The sequence below is a fragment of the Pelodiscus sinensis genome, chromosome 6 (genome assembly GCF_049634645.1).
Source record: "Pelodiscus sinensis isolate JC-2024 chromosome 6, ASM4963464v1, whole genome shotgun sequence".
Lineage (NCBI taxonomy): Eukaryota > Metazoa > Chordata > Testudines > Trionychidae > Pelodiscus > Pelodiscus sinensis.
In genome coordinates, this window is record NC_134716.1 from 68,359,204 (window position 1) to 68,380,362 (window position 21,159).

Consider the following 21,159-nt stretch of genomic DNA (forward strand, 5'->3'; position numbering starts at 1 on the left):
TACACTATGAACTGCAGCATGTGAATTGCAGCATGCAGTACTGTGTTATTTAAAGTGATGTAAGTAAAGTTTGTAAACAGACAGCAGGGGAAAATGAGATGAAGGACAAGCATGCAATCATATGATCACATCATCTCATTCTGAGGGAAATGCACATTTGATGGCTCATTTTTTATGGATGGTATTATCAGTTGGTCTTTTGGCTGCCTCTTCTCCCTCAGTAGGTTTTGTAGTAAAAGTGGGCTTTTAGGAAGTATTCGAAAGTGATTATGGCAATGGATTGAGAAGTTTGTCTTCAGCATAAGGAGTAGCATAACAGAAGGGCACAGATAGGCTCTGTCTACACTATTTGTTTTTTATGGAAGAGGAAATGCAAATGAAGTGCTCATTAGCAAATCTCATTCTCTCATTTGCATATTCTCTTCCAATCGTTTTGCAGAAGAGGTTTTTACACACACAAAAAAATCACAGTGTAGACGGGGCCATTTTTTGAAAAAAAAAAAACCCTTTTGTGCAAGATCCTGTAAACCTCATTTTTTTGAGGAATACGGGATCTTGCGCAAAAGGTTTTTTTTCCAAAAAATGGCCCCCTCTACACTGTGGGTTTTTTTGCAGAAACCTCTTCTGCAAAAAGGATTGGAAGAGAATATGCAAATGAGAGCATGAGATTTGCTAATGAGTGCCTCATTTGCATTTCCTCTTCCACAAAAAGGAAACAGTGTAGATGGAGCCATAGAGACATAGTGGGCACTGAGTCAGTGTCATTGGGAAAGTAAAGAGAGCTTGGGGGAACATGAAAGAAGATGGGCTCTGACTTGCAAAATCTTGGAATCTCTGATGTAAGACCATCAAAACAAGAGTAAGAAATTTGAACTTGATACTCAATGCAATGAAGTGACTCAAAGGCTGAGGCGGGGAGAACGGGTCACATAACCAAGCATCAGACTAGAGAGATAATTTTGGCAACAGCAATTTGGATAGTTAGAGAAGGGGGAAGTTACTGTCAACAAGATTAGAGAGAGGGAGATTGCAGTAATTGAGGTGACAGTTGGGGTTAGCAAAAGATTTTAAGAGTAAGATAGCACAGAACATGTGGATTTGGGAGAATATATCATTAGGAATCACTGGAATAAAAGAAACAGCTAATCTTGGGTCATTCAAATCGTTCCTAGGAAGATTCCCACAATCAGGATTTCACAATTCTGCCTTCATCTCAGAGCCTAAGTTAGGATCTCTCCAAATACATCATAATCCCTATGGTGGCCAGAAAAGTAGTCTCTGATGGAATCCATCCGAAATTTGGTAAGAGATTTGTAAATTAAGATCATGTCTTGAAATACTGCTGTGTGGTGAAGGGTGAGCCCACGGAGTTCACAAAACACAAATCTGTGTTTCAGAGTGAAAGAGGGAGTGGGAGAGGAAAATTTTGTCAGTCTTCATTGCCTATCACTTACACTGCTGCATACTGCACCAATTTCAGCCTTCTTGTGGAAGTTGCAATTAGTAAGGTAGAGGGAGTTGCAATCACCTTGGCTGTGTTCTTACTTGATGAAGAGTCCAGTGAAAATGGCAGAGAGCATTCTTTAATACTGTGGCAATCTGTATTTCTGGGACTGGGGATTTTAGCATCTATTTTTTCAGAACTTGAGTAGTTGCCAATAATTGGAGTTTTACATTTTTTTGCTCTTTTAGCATCTCAATATATCCTCCAATTAGAACATGCAAGCTATATTATATTTTAGAGGTGGATTTCATCTACCTTTAATGAGCTTCTGCAGTGCAAAGCTGGACATTGGATTTTTGGTGTGGGTTTTTTATTTTAAATTGAGTCAGATGCTTTAGACAAAATTCTTCTTCACATTACGGTCAAGAGTGATAAAAAGTCAGCAAAATTAAGCTGAATGCTTTTTACAACTTTGAAATCAATTTGAAGTGTATGAATGAACAGAAGGTGGAAATTGTAACCTGGTATTTGAACAGTGCTGTCGTTGCTCCATCAGTGAATTCGGGGTTTTAAAAAATGGAGTTTTCACCTTCAAAGATATTAGAGAATTAAATCTATGAAAGTCCCCCCCATATGCTTATGTTGTTGCAGAACAGCTCAGATATATTTGGCAACAGAAATAAGTGTCACAATAAAAGTCATATGGAATAGATATATATTTAGCATTCCCAGAGTGAAAGATCATTGATTATTATATATCCATGGCAAAGTGAATTGATAGAGCTATAAACCTGATAGTAATAATTATTAAGGGGTTATGATAAAGTTAAGAAACCAAATCCATTTTAAAATATTTATTTTCTCACAACTGTGTGGCAGTGGAAACAGCAACTATGTTAAAAGTTCACTTCAGTTTTTCTTTTAAATACCACATTTTAAGTAAATAGGTCAAATAAATACACCAAACACATGCATGTCACTACAATCTAGAGTATCAAGAAGCAGAATCAATGAACCAAAGCAGTGTGGGATCACATATCACAACAGAAGGCATTGAAGAAAAGTAACTTGATTTTGGACTTAAATTCTTACTATTGGAATTTTCTTTCCTACATATCTGCATTTGTGCTACCTTGTGCTGTGAGTCCATTAGCTCTCACAAGCAGAGCAAGGTTGGTAGAGTTAGTGTTTGGATAGGACACTAAAAAAATGGCATTTCTGTAGCAAATGATGACAATTTCCCAGACATCTGTGCTCCGGCATGATGCAAAAAGGTGGTGATGTACTTCTGGAGTTGCTATTATTTGGGAAAATATGTAAAACTAATGCTGGATTAAAGCCCCTACTTTTTTTTTTTTTTAACCTTCTGGCATTGAGATTTCTCTTGAAACTTAGAATATGTCTGCCGTGCCCCACCTTTTGGACTGTGAGGGGTGTGAGTTGCAGTGTGCACCAACGTGCTATGCTGTAATGCCCCCTGGGGGAACGCTGCATGTATTAACTGAAAGGTTCCAAATTCATGTTAATGAAGTCTCCTTCCAACAGGATGACATTAGTGAAACTAGGAATCTTTGAGTTTGTGCCTGTACTTGCCACATGGGCATTAGCGTGCAACCTTTTGATGGGCACTGTTACTCACACCTAGTAGACTAAGCTGCGGGGATATGTAGACCTAGCCTTAGGTTCCTCACACCTAAGACAATTTTGAAAACAGAATTTAGGATCCTAAGTCAGTTACATAATTCTGAAAATCTTCCCATAAGCAAACATTTGAGTGTGGTTTTATTTGATCCCTAATTATGTTAATTAGTTAGTGGCAATGTTCTTCTGAAACTGGATTTCTGTCTTGACGGGGTGGAGGTGGGGGGGAAGGTGATGAATCCATCCTAACAGAAGGATGTGTGTAATGATAAGCCATCTTTCCTGCAATAAATTGTCACGTTGATGTCAAAATTTCAAGCTGGAAAACCCAACCCAGAAGTCATTCTAAACTTTTACTCCTTTCACTTAGACAATATAGTATCCCCACTCTTCTACTTCCCACTCAGCTGGAGCATCTCAAAGAAAGGTTATGTCCTACCTAAAGTAATGGCTTTATTTTCTTGCTTTGGCTTTCCTGGAAAGAGGAAGACATTCATTTAAAAATGAAGGAGAAGCAGATTTCTATCAAGTGAAAAGAAGTTAAGGAAGCTTGTCCCATACTTCATTGTACAGGCTGTGTCTAGAATTCTTTCAGGGACATAGCATAGCTCCTTTGTAAATGCAGTATTAAGGATGACACTTTAATTAGACATAAAAACTATGCATTTCAGAGTTAGGACAGTGTTTCTCAACTAGTGGCACGAATACCCTTCAGGGTACTAGAGAGAAGTCGGGGGGGGGGGGGGGAAGGGTAACGTCAACACAACTGAAATTTGGAGAAAACTGAATTTTTGTTTTAAGTTTTACAGTGCTTTATTATTTTTGTACTTTTTATACCCAAAAATGTCATCGCTCCCCCAGCTACGATTAAGTTGTTTAAACAAATGTGATGCAATGGTAGAAAAAAAATTGTGTCTGAAAACTGTATGTACTGGGGGTACTTATAAATTTTTAAGGGGTACTTTAAGATGAGAAACACTGAGTTAGGATGCCCATTGTCTCTTTGTGCATATGTATTGCACAGGGTATTTCATTACGGCTACGTCTACACTGGCCCCTTTTCCGGAAGGGGCATGTAAATTTCACTAGTCGTCGTAGGGAAATCCGCGGGGGATTTAAATATCCCCCGCGGCATTTAAATAAAAATTTCCGCCGCTTTTTTCCGGCTTTTAAAAAAGCCGGAAAAGAGCGTCTAGACTGGCCCCGATCCTCCGGAAAAAGTGCCCTTTTCCGGAGGGTCTCATTCCTACTTTGAAGTAGGAATAAGAGCCTCTGGAAAAGGGCACTTTTTCCGGAGGATCGGGGCCAGTCTAGACGCTCTTTTCCGGCTTTTTTAAAAGCCGGAAAAAAGCGGCGGACATTTTTATTTAAATGCCGCGGGGGATATTTAAATCCCCCGCGGATTTCCCTACGACGACTAGTGAAATTTACATGCCCCTTCCGGAAAAGGGGCCAGTGTAGACGTAGCCTACATGACCACATGTATTCTCCAAAATGCTGCATACTATATGTGAGTTTAATGTCAGATAAAATTATGCACTTTATATATAAATCAAGAGCAACACAAAACTGAGGTTACTTTAAAAGTCACACTGTAGGGTTTTTTTTTTTAAAAAAAAAACTACCTTCAGAACATGTACAGTAATACAGTTTGCATACTTTCAGCTTAGTTTATGCAGGAAATCCCATTGGCAAAAATGGTTATCTGTAACTAGCTAACTGTGCTCAGAACTTTACGTTTTCTCCTCACCTGCTGTTATGATTTGTTCTGAACTGGAATTGTGAATCCTATGTTCTGTAGGCTTTGCTACTGCAGTTTAAAATATGACCAAGGAGAAAACAAAGCAGACAGGGACATTGAATTGGCAGGCTACCAGAATCAGTGCTTGGATGTATTCTAATGATCTGATGTTGAAAACACAGAAGCAGCACTTCTGTGTTTCTAAATAAATACATGTTTCTAAAACAATCAGAAATAATGTACTTTGGTGTAATATCACAGGCTACATATTGAGACCACAATGTTTAGCACATATATAAATTTACTCTAAATAAGGATATCCCTTGTTAACAAGACTGTCATCACACTATGTGATAAGAACATTTTTAGAAAGTCTGGTACATTTGAGACCAGAGAAAAGCATCATGAATTATCAGAAATATTTAAATTCTGGCTCTAGTTGAGGGGCTCTTTTCTGGCAGAATACTAACTTGCTGATGATCCACATGAAACGTGGATCAGCAAGGCACTCTTATAGCTAGACTTGTAGAAAAAAAACAAGTTTATTGAAGGGCACATTCTGGTAAAAGTTTGGAATTGGAAATATGCTGCAACTTTAATCAGATGATCATAGCACACAATGTTTAAAATAAACTTACTTAGAGATATAAATTGAATTGTTGGAATAATGCAATCTAGAAATTGTATATTAAAAGCCAATTTTTAAACATAGATTATGTCCACAAAATCCAACAGTTGTATGTGCAAATTGGGTGATTGGGACCTAATCTAAAGTCTGTTGAATTCAGTGGGGTTTTCATTAGACCTTTATGTAGGCAAAATGTTACCTGACTTCTGCACGATAACACCAAATTGCATCCAGAATAGGTAGGTGCCTGTGCACTTACACATTTTGCCATAAAATAAATAGAAATGAAACTTTCCTACAATAATTTTTTTAAATGCAGGGTACTCAACAATGGGAGAAAAATTAGAAAGTTATTATTGTAAAATATAAAAAAATTTTATTCTGCTGGAAATGATTTCTGCATAAAATAATTGCATTGTAAAAATAGTAAAACTTTACAATAATTGTCGCTAAACTGAAAGACAACTAGAAAAGGTACAATTTACACACAAATTAATATTAAATTCGGTTTATTTGTATCAGCTTTAATATGAAAATTATCTGAAGTCCATTTAATATCACAAAATTTCACATGTAATGTATTCACCTAACTGTGTTAAAGAAAAGTTCACATTCTTTGCATTTTTGTGTTGTATTTTCTCATGAATAGCATCCCACATTATCCAGAGATATGGAATCTGGTAATGAAATATCCTTCTGTAATGGCAAGCAAAAAGCTTTAAAAAGTAGCTGTGTTAGTCTGTAACTTAAAAAACAATTAGTAGTCCTGTGGCATCTTAGGGTGCATCTCCGCAGTAGGGCTTAACTCAAAATAAGCTATGCAATTGAGCTATGTCAATTGCATAGCTTATTTTGAAATTGGGAGCATCTACACAGCACTTATTTTGAAATAAAGTGCTCTTCCTCTAACTTCCCTTACTCCTTGTACAATGAGGGTTACAGGAGTCCAAGTAAGAAGTCCTCCAGCTTGACAGTATTTCAACATTATTTCAAAATAACAGCCTGCTCTGTAGACACAGATTAAGTTATTTTGAAATAAGCCTAGTTATTTCAAAATAATGTTGCTGTGTAGATGTAGAGACAACAAAAATATATAGCATCATGAGCAAAACTCACTTCATTAGATGATGAATTGGAATAGAAATAACAGAAACCAAGTACTTTTAACATGAAAAAAAAAGTACCTGTCATTTGTAGGTACTTTTTTTCCTGTTATAAGTACTTGGTGCTAATGAGGCTAATTAAGTGGGCTGGAAGTGTCCCATACTTAACTTCTGATGTAAAATACAGTGTTCAAGGGAGGGGAGACCTGCTTTATAATACAACATTCAGGTTATGTTGGTTGCTGTAAAAAAAGAGTTTTGAGTCTCAGTTTTGTGCAAGTCAAATCTCAAACAATCAAAAATTCAAATCTCAGGAAAATATAAAAAGATTAAAAGGAATATAAAATGGGAGAGAACTATAGAAGCTACTGAAAAGGATGGCAGTGGAGCCATAAGTATACGGAGCCCACATCTCCTCTTCTATCTTGTAAGTGTACTCATGCAAGTTACCAAGCAGACTCTCACTTGCTTATGAGTTCTTACAGGAACAAAACCTATGTTGTTATGGCTGCAAATTGCAACTATTTCTCATTACAGTAGAACCTCCGAGATACAAACTGATCAGTCAACCACCCACTTTGTTTGCTGCTGCCTCATTGCGTTCTTTTGGCTCCAAAGAGCCATAAAAAAAGAATAAAGCAAACATGGCAGAGTACTGTGTAGAAAGTAAAGTACCAAAAAAAGAGGGGTGGAGGGAAAACTCTAATATTTTGTTCAGCATTATGAACATTTACAATTAAGAACCACCTCCATTCCCAACGTGTTTGTAACTTTGAGCTTCTATTGTATTATTTTTACGACCTTCCAGAGTATGATACGACAGGAGCAGGAATCAAACCTATATCTCCCACACAGCACTACAAAATACTTCCACAAAGACACTGAGCATGATGGCTCTTTATTGACCTCCTGTATGTGAATCTCAGCCTACTTGCTAGGAAAACAAGTGGATTCCTTTAAAATATAGATGTTGCAACTGCCTGGAATAAATAAGCTTGGAGGAGAAGTTTTCATCACTGCTGAAGTAACACTGATTTAATACTCAGGATGTCTACATAGTTGGTTTTGCATGTGTGGAGACATGAATTTTTACCCGTACTCTCTATCATCCATATTCAAAGCCGTTAGTGATGTATTTAGATGCATATTGAATCCAAGCCTGTGAGGGAATCTGAGGGGGCATAGTTCAGAATGCGTATTGACTTTTGACTCACCCATTTTGCAGTATATAGGTCACAGTGTGGGCCTCAACTCTAGGCTGTCCTCTACTGACATTCCCAAAATTCCTTGCACCTGTGTCTTCTGCCTGATCACTGCCCGCTATGCTCAGGAAGCTATGTGCTGGTTCAGATTCTCTTGTCAGCATATAATCTTTCATTTTCCAGGCAGACTTCTCCAGTTTTTTAACTCAGTACAGCTCAGCCTAGACATTTGGTTTACAAGATGCCCACCTTCACGAGTGCTGCCAAGCTACCTGAGGGTCCCAGCAGGATACTAGTTAATAACTATGAAAATTCAATGGAGCCTGTGAGTGTAAATGTGAAAATGGACGGTAGCCATGAAGGAGAGGGCTTTATTATTCCCTTGTTAATTACATACTGGACTGTAAATTTCTCCAGGCCACTTAATGTCTTCCTGTCATGCAGCTTCATTCCTTGTTAAATTACAGCTTTTATGCATGTGTATTCATGACAAATACATCAAAGTTTCACTAGCTTCATTTTGCTCATAAAATTACCTTTCCACACAGACACAATTCCACTGATTTTGGTCTTTCATTGTTAAAAGAATTGGAGAGAAAAAAATGGAGGATAAGTATGAGGAAACAGAGGATTTTATAACTAAGTTTGATCACAATGTTTACAGACATAGAAAAACTGCTTTATGATTCTGGATGTAGCTAACCACACTGGGTGAAGAGTAAAGTCTTTAGGATTGATGTTAATCTTCTGATATATAACAGGCTATTAAACATGTGCACTGAAGCAATGGCCACTGTGCTCAAAATACAGCTCCATTAAATGTGTATAAGAAATAGAGAAAGTATTATAAAAGGAAATATGCAAACTATGTATGTTTCCTTCAGGACAGAAATCAAAATACACTCAAAGGGGAAACATAATAAGCCCTGGAATCGTGAAAAAGATTGCGCGTATAGCCCTTCTTTCCGGAAGCATCGTGTTTAAGGCATACAATGCAAATGACAAGGAAAAAGTAGAAATAATAAGAGGTTTTAAACCCTGTAGAAATATCAAGAGTTATTGCCTCAACTGATGGATTTTTTTTAAAGGAACAACTTTAAAAAATCAACACAGGGCAGAAGCAATTATGATAAAAATACTTTAAAAACCACAACAAAAATGACCAGCTGATTCTTCTCTTTCTCAGGGACATTCACAAAAATGGAAAACACTGCAAAGCAAGTGTGCAAAATGTGACTTGTTCATTAGTTACAACAACTGACAAAAAAACAACAACTCTTTGCACTTCAAATTTGCCTGTGTCATTACGGGACAGGGAGATTTTTCCATCTAATTTTTTATTTTTTTTTACATAATGAAACAGAGCACTGTCCATGGAGGTGAGACCCCTAATGCTCAAAGTGTAAATATAATTTGTGGCACCAAGAGATCACAATCTGCATCTCTCCTGTATGATTAAGCAATATCAATTGCACAGAATGAGAAGACTTTGGGAGAAGAGGTGTACAGGTGACTAAGAATATAAATTAAAAGGAAATGCTCAAAAGAAATTTATGAAAGAGCAAAAATTAATCTCTTCTTTGGGTTTGAGCTCATGCTTCAGTTTTTTAAAGATTTCTGAACAAAAATAAAAATCTCAGAGGGGTAGCTGCGTTACTCTGTAACTTAAACAAAACCGAGTAGCCTTGTAGCACCTTAGAGACTAACAAATATATATGAGTTTTGTGGCCATCTGAGGAAGCGTGTTTTGTCCATGAATGCTCATTATACACTCTATATATTTTTGTTAGTGCCCGGGAGGAAATGAACAGAACAGGGAATCATAAAGTGATCCATCTCCTGTTACCCATTCCCAGTCTCTGACAGAGGCGAAGGACACCATTCCTTCCCAACCTGGCTAAAAGCCATTGATGGGACTATTTGTTGTTTTTTCAAGAATGGGAATGTTTATGAATGGATAATAGATAGTATAAGTAGATCACATGTGAAACTGACAAGTTGTGCTGTGTCGGCAGACAATTTTAAATGAGGCACATACAGGGGCAGGATCAGTCTGCATAGAACAACTGGCACAATGGAGCCTGTAAGTGAAATGCAACAGCATTGTCTGTAAGATCTGCTGAGTGTTTAACTAGCTCTTCAGGATTCTCTGATATACTACCATATGCTTATCTCTCTTCTTTGCCTCCGATCTTTCAAATCAGCATTACCCAAACTATGGGCCACCGCCCTGTACTGGGCCACGGGAAAAAAATACTGGGCCTTTGCATGCCTGGTGGCTGCCAGCAGGGCCGGCCTTAGGCCGATTCGGGCCCCGCACCCCTGAAACCAGAAGTGCCGGCGAGTTACAGAGCCGGGGGCCCTGCTCCACCAATATGTGGAGCTGGATCTCTCCCCCAGCTCTGTCTGGAGCGGGAGCGGGCCCAGGCCCGGGCCCGGCTCTCCCCCCCGCGTGCCGGTCCCCCCCGTGCATCCTCCCACCCCGCCCCCAGAGTGTCCCTGCCATGCGTGGCTCCTCCTCACCGCCTGCTGCCGTCCACGCGCAGCATTGCACGTGGGCATGGAGGACGCCCAGGCATGACGTGACATCACAGCCCGGGATTTTAAAATTCTTTGGAGGCATGTGGCAGGGCCATGCTGGCTCCAGGTTCAGCCTCCGGGGCCTGAGCGCAGCCTCCGGCCCCGCAATGTGGAAGGCAAAAGGTAGGGAACGGGCTTGGGTGGCGGCGGGGAGGGGAGACGGCAGTGGGCTTGGGCAGAGGTGGAGGCAGAGGCGGTGGCAGTGGCAGTGGCAACGGCGGCGGCAAGGGGAGCAGGAGGGAGGAATGAATCGGCCTGCGGGGAGTGGGACTGACCTGGTCATATGTAGATAACGACGCTGCATCCATTCCCCCCTCCCCCTCGCAAAGCACAAAGCATGAGTTAGTCCAACCCGGGGATTCTACTGTCCTCCCACACACACACCACACACCCCTTGAGTAGTTGCGAACTGTCTGGCTGGTAGACACACTCATGCAGCCTGAGCACATTTACCAGCCAGGCAGTTCGAAACTACAAACTGATACATTTACCTAATGTTATATGTCTGGTATTTTCTCAGTTTGTTTTTTATGTGTTTATATTTTTGGGCCACAAAAAGCAGTACGGAAAAAAAAGGGTTCCAACTAAAGTAAAAAGTTTGGGAAACCCTTTCTGTCTGTCTTACAGTCCATTTATCCAATCCATATTCCTTAACTTGCTGGCAAGAATATTGTGGGTGACCATATCAAAAGCTTGGCTAAAGCTGGCACTGGGGGTTTTGGGAGGACCAGAAACAACTTATTTAAATATTCATCATTTGATTAATGAATATGCAAATGAACATTACCGGTCCTCCAAAAGTTCATGAATGGATTTACTGGTCCCCGTGTCAAAAAGTTTGGGAACCCCTGTTTCAAATGATAGACCTAAAATTTGGTGTGGATTGGCAAAAAAGTGTTTATTTTCCAGTTCACAGTTTATGAAGTATCTAAGCTCTAAAAACATCTTAAAATATATTAGCAATCTTCCCATGAACCACCCTTTAAAAGTGATATTTGCTCTTCTGGAGTGACAGTCCTTCCTTCCAAGCACTCACTACCACAATAACAGCTAGAATCTGATTCGCTCTGAGTCAAAATTAGGAAAAGCTTCCTATCTGTCAAGGTGGTAAACACTGGAATAAATTGCCTAGGGAGGTTGTGGAATCTCCATCTCTGGAGATATTTAAGAGCAAGTTAGATAGACATCTATCAGGGATAGTCTAGATGGTACCTGGTCCTGCCATGAGGGCAGGGACCGGACTCAATGACCTCTCGAGGTCCCTTTCAGTTCTAGTGTTCAATGATTCTATGATTATCCAGCCAAACAGCAGAGAAAACAACAAGTAGTCCTGTGGCACCTTAGGGTATGTCTACACTTGCCCCCTAGTTCGGACTAGGGAGGCAAATGAAGCATACCGAAGTTGCCAATGAAGCATGGGATTTAAATATCCTGCACTTGATTAGCATATTCGCGGCTGGTTGCCATTTTAAAATGCCGGTTGCCCGATTTAACTTGCCGCGCGTAGATGCGGTAGTCCGATCCAACACCCTTCCCTTGAATTAACTGTTACTCCTCATTGCACAAGGAGTAACAGTTAATTCGAGGGAAGAGTTTTGGATTGGACTACCGTGTCTACACGCGGCAAGTTAAATCGGGCAACCGGCATTTTAAAATGGCAACCGGATGCTAAGCAAGTGTGGGATATTTAAATCCCGTGCTTCATTAGCAACTTCAGTATGCTTCATTTGCCTCCCTAGTCCGAACTTAGGTGCAAGTGTAGACGTACCGTTAGAGAGTAGCAAAAATATGAATGTTAGTGGGTAAAACCCACTTCATCAGATAAACTTTGCCCACAAAAGCTCGTGATCCTATATATTTTGGTTACTCTCTATGATGCCACAGGACTATTCATTGTTTATAAAGTTACGGACTAACATCACTACCCCTCTGAGACAGTAGACCGAGAGAGACAGAGAAGGAAAAAAAAAACAAAAATCTGTTTGTTGCCACAAGGGTATTTTCATTTGCTCAGCTCAATTTGTTTCAGTATTTCATATTTAATGGTTCACTTACTTATTGTTATTCTATCTTAAAACATTTAAGGATACTTAAATAGGATATATCTAAAGCCATATAGAGCTTTATTATTATTATTAATTATTATTATTATTGGATTAAAATACCTATTTGGGGGATATAACAGGCAATTCTTTGTGATAGGAGGATATGCTTTCAAAAACCTCTCTACCACTCTCTTCTCTTAAAAACTTATCAGCATCACAAGGGGGACTGAATAGCTTTGAAAATCCAGCTTTTACCAAATTGCCTAAATGGGAGGTTAGAAACCTGGTTTTGAGTGTACCTAGCACTTGAAAAATTAGTCCTATGCTCTTTTGAAATTCTAGCTTAGAGGGCCTGCAGGCTCAGACCCTTGGGAACTGAGATATACAAACTCTTAGAATTATTTTAAGAAGTGCAATTAAAGTATATTGTGTAATGGAAAAATTATTCTATGATTCATTACCTATGAGGAAGACTGAAAGAATTGGGCTTGTGTAGCTTGGAAAAGGGGGGGACATAATAGTGGTTTTCAGGTATCTAAAAGGGTATCACAAGGAGGAGGGAGAAAAATTGTTTTCCTTGGCTTCTGAGGATAGGACAAGAAGCAATGGGCTTAAACTGCAGCAAGGGAGGTTTAGGTTGGATGTTAGGAAAAACTTCCAAACTGTCAAGGTTGTTAAACACTGGAATAAGTTGCCTAAGGAGGTTGTGGAACCTCCATCTCTGGAGATATTTAAGAGCAGGTTAGATAGACATCTATCAGGGATGGTCTAGGCAGTACTGGGTCCTGCCACGAGGGCAGGGGTCTGGACTCTATGACCACTTGAGGTCCCTTCCAGTTCTAGTGTTCTATGATTCTATGATTTCCTACGAGGTTGAAGAGGCATTGTGATTGGGAAGAATGAGCACAGGAATGTTCTGTGAAAAATTTGCACAGTTATTTTTGTTCCAAATATAAAACATTTCACAGCACAAAAAGATCTGAGCACATTTTAAGAAGAAATTTTGAAATTAAATACTTCATAATAAAAAATAAACTCTTCATTTTACCCAGGTACTGGGTCCAATTTTGGTCACCTCTGTATAGAAAGGATGTGGAGAAACTAGAAAGTATCCAGAGGCAAGTGACAAAGATGATCAAAGGGCTGCAGTGCAAGCCATACAAGCGAAGGCTGAAAGAACTGAGTACACTGAGTGTACATCTACACTGCTTTGTCCAGGGAACGCGTTTGCTCTTCCGCTTTGTGTGTGTGTGTGTGTGTGTGTGTGTGTGTGTGTAAGTGCAATGCGCTCTTTCGGAACCCCTGTCTTCCTCATTCCACGAGGAAGAAGGGATCTTCCAAAAGAGGGGGATTTTCTGAAATTTGGCACAGTGTAGATGGGCCAAATTTCAGAAAAGCCTCTCCTGAAAAAAAAATCAGAAAAAGTGGTAGCGTAGACCTAGCCTGTGTTTGGAAAGAGGAATACTGGAGGGGGACATGATAGCAATCTTAAAATACCTGAAAGGCTGCCATAAAACCAAGGGAGAAAAGTTGATCTCTCTTGCCACAGAGGGCAGGATAAGAGGCAATGGATTTTAACTCGATCATAGCACATTTAGCTTAAATCTCAGGAAAAACTTCCTATGTGTGTGACAACAGTAGAAGAATAGAACTGGCTGCCTAGGAGAGTTGTGAAAGCTTCTTCACTGGAGGTTTTCAAAAGAAGGCTGGATAGCTGTCTTTCTGCGATTGTTTAGACACAACAAATTCTTCATCTTGGCAAGGAGTTAGACTAGATGACCCTTGTGGTCCCTTCTAAACTTATGATTTGAATATTCTGTTTTAATCAATATTTTTAGAACATTTTTTGTGTTGTCCACTCAAAATCAACATTTTAAATTTCAATTCAATGTTTTGTATTTAAAATACATTTTAAATGGAAATGTCTATTTGCAACCTAATTTGTCCAAGTCTATACTTCAAAACCTTTTATAAAAATTTCAGATGGAATTTTTAGGATACATTGGTTGATTTAGCTTTGAAGTGCTGCTTAGAAACAAAATGTTTATTTCAAATTTCCTGTTGAAAAATAAACAACTATGTCCCATGAAAAATTTCTGATGGGAAAATGTTTTGGTTGAAAAATGTCGACCACAGCTGCCAGGACTGTGGGAAGTGGCAGCCAGTATGTCCCAGCATCCCTGTTTCCTGCAGGTGACGCTTTCCCGCAGCTCCCATTGGCTGGGAACAGAGTACCACTGGCATTAGAAGCTACAGAGAACATTGCCTGTGGTCGGTCAATGTCAGCAAAATCTCTCAGGGCCCAAAATTGGATTACTCTGATGGTCCTCATGTGACCTGTGGGCTGCAGGTTGCCCACTACTGTTCTAACACCAAAAAGGTTAATTGTGATCACATTATCTGATTTCCTGCATAACACACCCAATCTTGATTTGAAAATTGCCAGTGATGGTAATGTCACAGCCTTTTGTAAACTACCAATAATTAATTACCCCTACATTAAAAATGTACATATTATTTCACCTTGCTGCTATTTATGCATTAATATACACTCGTCTGCTAATGCAAAGAGCCCTCTCTTATCCTATTTCTGTTCCCCATGTACTACTTTTAGACTATCATCAAGTTGACCCTTAACCTTCTCTCTGTTGAGCTACATAGATGGATCTTGTTAAGCTACATAGATTGATCTCCTTGTCTTTCACTAAAAGAAACGTTTTCCAATCCTTTAATCGTTCTTGCGGCACTTCTCTGAACACTCCAATTTTTCAACATTTTTCTTGAAGCATGGGCACCAGAAATGGATGCAGTATTTCAGTAATGCCTATACCAGTGCCAAATTCAGAGGTAAAATCAGTTCTCAACTCATGGGTGGCACAATCTTCCCAAACCGCCCGCCTGGCCCCACCCACACTCCGCCCCCACAACATCTACTGTAGGCATTCTGGGGGTGGAGTGTTGCTGCCCCTAGTGCCCACTCTCCCTGTGCTCCTGGACCAGGATAGCTGGGCCTATGTGCCCATCCCACTTCTCTCACAATGGTGGTGGAGGGTGAACGTGCAGCACTGCCTTGCCTCCCTGTGGTGGGGATGGGTGGAGTGGCAGCTTCGCTCCCATGGGGGACAGGTACCCAGCAGAAGGGGCAGGGCTGAGAGCTGGGCTAGGGACTTGCCTCCTGCAGCCCTACCTTTACCTGCCCATATCTCAACTCCTACTTGAGTTTCCTCTGTTTATATAGTCAAGAATGCATTAACCCTTTTGGATCACAGAGCTGTCTAGGGGCTCATATTCAGTTGATTATCTAACATGGCCCCAAATCTTTTTCAGAGTCACTGCTTCCTGGGATAGAGTCCCCTATCCTGTAAGTAATACCAGTATTCTTTGTTCCTGGATATAGTACTTCACATTTGACTATAAAATACAATGCATATTATTTTCTTACATATAGGTATTCACCATGTTTCCAATTTCTGTGTCACCTGCAAACTTTATCAGTGATAATATGTTTTCTTCCCAAGTCACTGGAAAAAAAGCTATTAAGTAGCACAGGAGGAAGAACCAGTCTCCCAAGAGATTCCACTAGAAACACATCTGCTCAATGATAATTCTTTATTACATTACATTCTGAGATCTACAACTTGCACTATTGTACTATGTTTGAATGATTTTGTATTGTTCTTGATTGTTAATCAAATTGTTGTGCAGTAGTAAATCTTAGTTACAGAAATAAAAAAGTATTACTTAGTATTATATTACTGTTAATTTCTCCATGATTTAATTAAACATACTATTTGAATATCTACAAGTTAATATTTTTTCACGTGTATGTGGCCTGCTCTTAACTAAACACAGAAACAAAAAAGGTATTCTCACCAGAAATAAATGAAAGAGTAGATAGCATTTAAATAGTAAATGACTGAGGGATGTAGCATTCTGGCTTTGTATGTATGAACTGGGTGATGTACTCTCCCTCTAGCATGGTTGTTGCTAAGAGAAGATAAGTGACTACATACTACTACTAGCAGGTACTGGAGAGATCTTTTAGGTTTTCTCTTGGCTTCAGGTATGTGTCATTTTTCGAAGGACAGGTCACATTCCTTTTGCTGTGCTCCTAAGCAGTTCCAATCTTAGAAAGAAATATGGAGATATACCTCTTTCATAGAACTGGAAGGGACCTTGCGAGGTCATCAAGTCCAGTCCCCCTCCCTCAGGGCAAGGCCAAGGTCAAGTATCATACCTGACAGATTTTCCCCAGACCCCTAAATGTTCCCTCAAGGACTGAACTCACAACCCTGGGTTTAACAGGCTAATGCTCCAATGACTGAACTATCCCTCTGTCAGCCGACGGTCAGGGCAGTGAGTCCCTTATGACCGGCTGAAGTTCTTTTAAATTGTGCTTGGTTCTGTTACAGCAACTGAAGGAGTCAGGTTAAAGCTTAAACAGTTACTATTTTATTGTTACAGGGTAAACTTAGCTGTTAAATGCTACTACTGTGTTACAGATAACACAGACACTACAAAGGACAGGACAGAAATTACACTAATAAGTTACTTACAGGTACCATGAAACCCTTTTGGTTTTCTGAGCTTTTATTAAATGCATGCAAAATAGACACATAGCAGGTATATATTCTCACCCCTGCGTTCCAGACTTGGCGTGGCCAGCGTCTTTCTCTCAATCCCTCGGGAAGAAGTAGGGCGAGGTTGGGCGTCCCACAGACCTCGGGAGACAATCAATACCTGCCAGCAGGTATAGATGATTGGAGCTCAAATGGGGTGGGCTGCTGAACCTCTTTTATACCCCTTGGGTCATGTAGGCTTCTTCCTGGGCTCAAGTGGCCAATTAGGAAAAATGGCTTTGAATGCCAAGTTTCCCACGAAGGGTGCAAAGCATAATTTACACCTGGGAAAATGCAGACAATGGGCACCTCTGGTATGTGATGGGCAAAGATTCCTCTCCTGGGACAGTGCAGGCGTGTCAATTACTGGTACTAGCCATCAGGGCGACGGGAGGCCCCGGGTTGTCAGCTAGCCCATTTACTGTCTGGTTTCTGTTTATGGTAGAGTCAGGGACAGGCAGCAAACCTGTGTTCCCAGGACATCAAAGGCTGACTGCCTTTCTCTTGCTCTCTGGGGGGGGGGGGGGGAAACAAGATGGGGCTCGTGGAAAAACAAGATGGGGTTTTTGTGTCTGGCTACACCCTCCCAAATTATGTGTGAGTAACTTATCAATATGAGTAAAGGAAGTTACAATCAGGCTCCCAATAATTTGCAACTCATGAACTCGTTACAGTACAATGCTTGAATCTGAGACTCCCATAATTCTGTATTTCCTCTTTATTCTGCTAAATATCACCATTTCTGGTCTTTCCCCCTCATTTCATATTTTTTCCTCCTAGTAAATCTTTTTGTTTGTTGTTATTTAACCATATACAACATCACACATCTTAGTCCAACTTCTCTTTCACAACCAAATGTCATTTTTGCATTTAAATTCTGGCAGAACTTCAATTTTTCCTTGACCCTTAGAGCTTTTGAAACAGTCTATGTACAGTAATTTCATCATTCCATTTGTCCCTGAATTCATAACAGCACACAGGCACTAAACAAGGGAAAATGTAGTGAAAGTAACTTAAAATGTTCATACCCAAAACTGTTCAAATTTTTATAAACTGTATTATAAAGATAGCTTGTGATCTTGTTTCACACTGGGTAATGAAAGTGAAAACTGGCATCCATCCATAATAATTCTAGAGGAGATTCAAAGCATTCATCTGTTGAATTTGCAATTCCTATTTCTTACATAATTAATCATGTTACTTATCAAACCGATAAGTTGTTGCTGTTACCAATATGCAGTATTTCATAAACATCTGACTTAATGCCTGATTCAAGGTCACTGTGATTTTCTCCTGAAACATGAAATGCCTTTGGCCTTAGGCAGGTGGCATGCTACATGCACCTGAGATCCAGAAGGCTCTTCTTAGGGATCAGACTTCAGTTTTTCATAATGTGGTGCCCTCCCGCTCTTAGGAAAACCAACCTACCTAAATATGTTGATTTTTACCATGCTTTGGTTACCAGCTCAGAGAATGAAATTACTGTTCACCTTGGGAAGAACATAAGAGTCAGACAATATGCTGTAGAGCAGACACTCACAATGCATTATTGATCAAAGCAGATTCGTGTACTATAGTACAATTGCAAAAACACTTTCAGGAAAGCCAAATTCCCTTCTAGAAGATAAAAGGAGAAATGTGTTTACAAATAGTATGACATTTCCAATATTAAAGCAATAATAACATCTGAAAAAAATCTATATTATAATATTAGAAGGCCTACCTGTGATTTCTTCGGAATTACTGTGACCATGAACCGTTCTCTATAACATCGCAAAGAAAACGCCATGAGACATCAGATAACAACTTTAACAAAATCATCCTGGGCCACAGGTAAATAGGGGTCTCCTATTAAAAAAATAAAGACGCACATGCATTATTAATTATAATTATCATTTTTACCACAGTAAAGTCTAGAGGTTCCAACCCAGATAAGTGCCCCAATGTGATAGGTGCTGAACAAACACAAAGCAGAAGAAAGCCCATGTGTAAGCGGGGGAATGGTCCCACTATTGTGGGGAACTTTCCTGGCTTCTATACACCCCGGTGAAATGGACCAGCAAAAGGATCTGAGTCCCCGCTCCCACTTCCTTTACCCAACGGCCTCCCTGATCCTGAGGGCTCCCCGTCCACTCTCCTGAGTAGCAGAGCCCTCGAAACCCCAACAAGGCTGGGCCCAGGTTTCCTGGGGCTTAATCCCCGACCTTGTAGTCACTAGGGGCAGGAGTTAGGGTGTCCCCACTCCGAGGTGCTCTCTCTACACTGCAGGCTTTCTTGGCCCAGTGATCACTTCATAAGGTTCAAAGCAAATACAATTTATTAAACATCAATTGATTAAAGAGAAAAGAATAAGAAAAAATGAGAATGGTTAAATGAGAACACACAGCCCTGCTCTGTAGCATGGGGACATCAAAACAGCAGCCTGCAGAGTGTAAGGACAGTCCACAGTCTCTTCCTTAGAGGCCCCTTAGAGGCCTTGGATGTGCTGCAGGGGGGGGCTGCAGGTTGGACACGCTTGCTCTGGCAGTGACCACACAGCCTCAAGCTCTAAGTGGCCAGACCCCTCTCCCAGTCCAGAGCCTCTCCCCACACTTTGCAGTTCCCAGCTGCTCACCACATCCAGCTGCAGGCTGTGCTGTGTGGCCAGTCTCTAGCTTCTAGCGTTGCTTCTCTGTTCCTTTTGGCTCTCTGAGCACTGCCAGTCTGCTGCTCAACACAGGGTCTGCACTCCTTGGGCTGTGTGTGTCTGGCTCAGCTGCTGCAAAAACTGCCCCTCAGCACACAGCTTGCTTTGCTTGGGCTGTCTCTCAGCTCCCTGTTTTTGCAGGACTTCTTCTGCACACTGCTTGCCCCCCCTTGGGCAGTCTCTCAGCTCTCTGTTTGCGCAGAGAGAGTCGGAACAATCCCAGCTCACAGGGAGGACGGGTCCTGGCCTCTTGCTTTTCTCACTGGCCTGTCCAACTTGTCAATCAGGCTAAGCTGGAGTGGTGGCTGCTTTCTATTGTCTCTGGGGTCTGTAAGTCTCATGGTCCCTTCCCCTGTTGACACTGGGAGCTGGCAAGCCAAAAAACTCCCACAGAGTTTAAGTAAGGGGTTAACAGTCCCCTTACACATGCTCTGAAGAGCTTATTGTTTAAATAGAAGGAAAAGAGAGAAACTGAGGATGGAAAAATATATACCGTCACAATTTTATAAAGAAAGAACATAAGAACGGCCAAACTGGGTCAGACCAAAGGTCCATCTAGCCCAGTATCCTGTCTGCTGACAGTGAGCAACACCAGATGCCCCAGAGGGAGGGAACTCAACATGTAATCATCATGTGATGCGTCTCCTATCATCCCTTTCCAGAGAAACAGAGGCTAAGGACACCGTTCCTAACAATCCTGGCTAATAGTCATTGATGGACCTAATCTGCGTGCATCTATTTAACTCTTTTGAACCCTGTTAAAGTCTTAGTCCTCACCACATCCTCTGGCAAAAAGTACTAGAGGTTGACTGTGCACCGATTGAAGAAAAAATTTCCTTTTGTTTGTTTTAAACCTGCTGCCTATTAATTTCATTTGGTGACCCCTAGTTCTTATATTGTAGGAATAAGTAAAGAATGTTTCCTCGTTCACTTTCTCCACACCAGTCATGATTTTATAGACCTCTATTATATCCCCCCTTAGTCTCCTCTTTTCTAAGCTGAAAAGTCCAAGTCTTTTTCATCTCTCTTCATATGTGTTGCATATGGACCTGTTCCAAACCCCTAAGCATTTTTGCAAGCAAATCAACCTTATTTATATTCAGAAGTCAGCCACTTCTACCAACAGCCAAATCCTACTTCTGCACTACACAACACTGTGAAGGAATCTGGCAGGGGGAAGCGGTAGTAAATGATTTAGCCATCAGAGCCTTCCCCTGCTTCCACCATCATTCCTTGCAGCAGAGGAAGCCTCCAGCAGTGAGGAGCTGACAGACCCTTTCCCTACTGCTCCCATGCTGCCATAGTCTTTTCCTGAATAGGGAAAACACGCTAGCAATCTGCAGGCAGCAGGACGCCACACTGTTTAAAATAGTAGTATAGATAGGAAGGCATGGTTTGGGTAACTAGACAGCTGTGTAAGGTGTTTACTTCAGGCATTTCTTTACTCTGTTTGACAGAGCCACGTCTCAC

At 40.6% G+C, this 21,159-nt stretch overlaps 1 long non-coding RNA gene across 1 annotated transcript in view; it reads left to right on the forward strand.

Moving 5' to 3' along the window:
* Nucleotides 1-750: 750 nt before the first annotated feature.
* The window catches only part of LOC142829896 (uncharacterized), a 28,072-nt gene continuing 7,663 nt past the window's right edge, over nucleotides 751-21,159 (forward strand). Inside the window, exons 1-3 of the long non-coding RNA XR_012904801.1 lie at nucleotides 751-859; nucleotides 1,173-1,302; nucleotides 15,712-15,745. This is a non-coding gene — a long non-coding RNA (uncharacterized LOC142829896). The remainder of the gene's footprint in view (nucleotides 860-1,172; nucleotides 1,303-15,711; nucleotides 15,746-21,159) is intronic.